We start from the raw sequence: 4,479 nt of genomic DNA on the forward strand, positions 1-4,479 counted from the left end.
ATGTATATACCTAGAATATCACCGGCATGGAAATTCTTCCCTCTAGTCCATGCTTGGAGGCTAATCGATAGGTCCCAACCATAATCATCTCCAACTTTATAGGTCACTGGCACTGAATGAATAGCCTCATATTGAAGCATCAAAAGGAGAATCGCTAGGGCTAGGATGGAGTTGCCTCTGATTGCCTTTCTCATTTTCTTGTGAACTAGCAATATTCAAACTTGTTGGTGAAACTTAACAAGCTTGAAGACAAGCTAATTCATTTTATAGAGGGTGGAGACTCAAAAGACAATGACCCTAGCCACTTTTTTTTGGAAAACTAATGGTTTTCCAGTAATATATGATTTGTGTATTTTATTAATAAAATAAAGATTCTGTTAATCATTTATTATCCAAGAAATGTTTCAATGTTTTCGATATTTTCACATGGAAAATAAGATATGTCATTCTGTCAATCAGATTCTTTTCTAAATTGACAAATTTTCTATATCAAACATTTACATATGAACACTCAAGTTTTCAACAAAAATCTATAGATACCTAATCATTTATCTATAAAATGCTAAAATGGTAATTAAATAAATTTATTTAGAAAATATTATATATGTTGTATCAATAAATTAATTTGGCTAAATATCCAAATAAGCCCTCAAACTATATCAAGAAAGTCAATTTTACCCTTATCCTTTTATTACATTCAAATAAGCCTCTAAACTTTTTATCTTAAATCAAATAAGCCCATTTCACTAACTATTGACTAACTTTCGTTTGTCAACGATGCAGTCAGTAATTTTTTATACCAAGTCATCTGCCATGTGTTATGTTGACGTGTCATCTTGATGACATCAATGCCAAATGGCAAATGACGTGGCATAAAAAAATTGCTGACTTGGAATTGAGTTTTTTCCTTTCTAAATGTCCCAAAATTATTAGTTAGGGATTTGCAACAAAAAATTAAAAAAAAAACTTTAATAGTTTCAAACTGATTACCATCTTTTCTTAACCGATTACCATCCATCATTCCTTAAAAAAAACCTAATCCGTTCTTTCCAACAAGAATATCCATAACTGTTTTGAGAAGAGGAAGTGTAAAGGTAGGACAGACAACAATTGTAATACTAAAACTAATAAAGACACGCAGTGTTGATTGACAATAAAAGGAAGCCCAATCCTTTTCTTCTTTTCCCTAGAATTTGTAAGGAGAATATGAAACTTTTCTCTTTCCTAAAATTTGTAACTGAAATTTGATGGTGTTGAATTTTATTTACAAATAATAATGAATTCTCTTTCCACATCTTTCACAGACTTTGAACATTCAAGACTACTCAAAGAATGATTTTTAGAAGAGAAATAGAAATTGTAGACAGAGAAAGAACATTCTGACTATAAGGTACTTAGGTTTATGAAATGTTAAAGAAAGTGAAGGTTTTTTTTTTTGTTAGGAAGGATAGCTTCAATTAAGAAGATAATAATCAGTTAAGAAATGATGGTAATTAGTTTGAAGTAATTAATGTTTTTTTTAATTGTTTGTTTCAAATCTCTAACCAATCATTTTTGGACATTTGGATTAATAAAAAGAAAAAACTCAATTCCTACTCAATGATTTTTGGTATCCCGTCATGTACCACGTAACATTGATATCATTAAGATGATACGTAAGCATGCCACGTGGAAGACACGTGGCACCAAAAGTTGGGTTTTAGAAATGTTGAAGAAAGTGAAGATTTGTTTTGTTAGAAATGATGGCTTAAATTAAAACGATAGTAATAAGTAAAGAAATGATAGCAATCACTTTGAAGCAATTGCATTTAAGCATTTGGTTCATTGGTTAGTGTATGATTTTCTACCTAAAAAAGCAATATTCAAATCCCTCTCCTCCAATTAAAAAAATTAGTTTAAAGCAATTAGTTTTTTTTAAAATTTTTTTATTTAAATCCCTAACTAATAATGTTTGAACATTTATATAGGTAAAATGAAAAAACAAAAAAAAATCACTTAATTACTAGTTAGTAATTTTATATATCACGTCATCCATCACATAACGTTAACGTTATCAAGATACCATGTCAACTTGCCACATGGAAGATGATGTAGCATCAAAAATTGCTAATTGTTCCATTGTCAAATGTTAGTGTGAGAGGCTTATTTGATCTTAAAAAAGTTTAAGAGCTTATTCGAACGCAATAAAGGGCTAAGAGCTAAATTGACTTTTTTAATATAGTTCAAGAGCTTATTTACATATTTAGTCCATTAATTTTTATCTCGTACAATGTACAAGGCCATTTTTAGAAATAAATTTATAATATAAACAGGTAATATTTTGAAATATAAAAAACAAGAAATAAGTTATGTTAATAAAATAACAAGAATAGTTAATTGATATTATAATGCTATGATTTTTTTTTAACAAATAAGTTGTAATTTTCTATGAAAAAAAGAAGACACTACCCAAAGAAAAGGAAAAACTAGTTCTAGTCACATCAATTTCAAACTTATATTGACTTGGTTAGTCCACCTAAAGGGCCAAATAGTCCAAAATTTTGAGCCAACGGATATGGCCTAAATATATATTGCAAGTTTTGACAATAGAAAGTAATAAGAAAAGTATTAACTCCACATACAGCCCTTGTGTTATGATATTTTCTCAAATATATCTTTTGTATTTTACTTGGATGCGATTAATAGTTAAAAATTATAAAATAATGTTGACTTATCTCATGTAAACAGTAAAATAAGAAACCGAACTTGGTGAAAAATAAAAGAAATAAAACTAAACATACGAATAGTAGTTCATGTTATTGTTAATGTTCCTAAGTTCAATTAATCTCTTCATTTATGAAATCTTGTCGAATTAAGTCCAATTGAGTACTATATATATTTAAAGAAAGACAAGAAACTTAATTCTTAGACAATTAGATGATACAAATTCTATTGCGTAAGAACATTCTCTCAAAAATTATCTCTTTTTCTTGCTAGGTAATTAAACAAATGATTGATCAAATGAAAAAGTATTCAAATTCCACATGCATTTTAATTAAGAAATTAATCAGAACCTCTAATATAATAGAAGGGATCAAGTTATTACCAATCAAAAAATGTTTGTTTCTATTATCTTTGAATCATGATTAAATTTCTTATAAGTCATAACGTGTTTAATCCTAAAATAATAAAAAAACGCTTAATAAGAGAAAACAAGAGGATTTTAAAATTGTCTTACATTAAAAGCAATCTAATTGGAAACCAAACATACAAAAAAGCAAGGGAAAAAATTAGGTAGTAAATTTATCTAGGAAACATATATATTTAACTAACTGTAAGTCTGATTTAGTAAAATTAACCTTCAAAATTCTTGTTTCTCATCCTATCAGAACAATCATGGAACAACAAACAATTGTAGTCTCAATTAAAGAAAAGACAATTAAAGATAAGAGAAAACAAATTTAATTCTGAAATATGAACACAACATTTAACATTATTCTTTTATTGATATTTTTTTGTAAGACAAATTTAAGCGATAAATAACATATAAATTAAAATTTTATTAAATAGCTTAATTCAACATAATTGCTTGAATAAAAAGCTATGTAGTATTTATTTTGATGATGGTGGCGGTGCGGTGGCATTGATTGCCATCTTCATTCCGGCAGCACACAAATCAGATCGAGTACTACAAATAAAATAATTAGCTCCAAAGGCCAAAGGGATTTTATCATCTCCTGAATCAAACTCCGTAGCTCCATCGTTAACTGTGCATGTGTCATGTCCTTTCTTATCCACCACTACCACATTGAACAATTGATCATCATATATGAATTCTACAATAAATTAAGACAATCATAAGTTATCGGTGAACAATTCTTATTATATACATGAGAAAAATTATTAAAAAAGCTTTAAAATGTTTAAATATTAAAATAGAGTACCAAATATAAATAAAAAATTGAAACAACTGTTGTGAGAGAATTAGATTTTTATGTTATGTGCCTAATCTGAAATCAATTGATAATCAATGATGTATATACCTAGAATATCACCGGCATGGAAATTCTTCCCTCTAGTCCAAGCTTCGAGGCTAATCGATGGGTCCCAACCATTATCATCTCCAACCTTATAGGTCACTGACGCTGAATGAATGGCCTCATATTGAAGCATCAAAAGGAGAATCGCTAGGGCTAGGATAGAGCTGCCTCTAATTGCCTTTCTCATTTTCTTGTGAACTAGCAATACTCAAACTTGTTGGTAAAACTTAACAAGCTTGAAGACAAGGTAATTCATTTTATAGAGGGTGGAGATTGAAAAGACAATGAACCTAGCCACTTTTTTTTTGGAAAACTAATGGTTTTCCAGTAATATAGGATTTGTGTAATTTTTTAATAGAATAAAGATTCTGTTAATTATTTATTATCCAAGAAATGTTTCAATGTTTTCCATATTTTCACATGGAAAATGAGATATATCATTCTGTCAATCAGATTCTTT

The 4,479-nt window shown here is 28.5% G+C and overlaps 2 pseudogenes; both read right to left on the reverse strand.

Annotated features, from left to right (window-relative positions):
• The window catches only part of LOC110427329 (early nodulin-like protein 22 pseudogene), a 718-nt pseudogene extending 524 nt beyond the window's left edge, over positions 1-194 (reverse strand).
• A 3,397-nt stretch (positions 195-3,591) lies between these two features.
• On the reverse strand, positions 3,592-4,206 carry LOC110427280 (early nodulin-like protein 22 pseudogene; annotated as a pseudogene).
• Positions 4,207-4,479: the final 273 nt, after the last annotated feature.

Source organism: Theobroma umbraticum, unplaced genomic scaffold (genome assembly GCF_002168275.2).
Source record: "Theobroma umbraticum cultivar Fairchild unplaced genomic scaffold, ASM216827v3 scaffold_228.0, whole genome shotgun sequence".
In the NCBI taxonomy this organism is placed as follows: domain Eukaryota; kingdom Viridiplantae; phylum Streptophyta; class Magnoliopsida; order Malvales; family Malvaceae; genus Theobroma; species Theobroma umbraticum.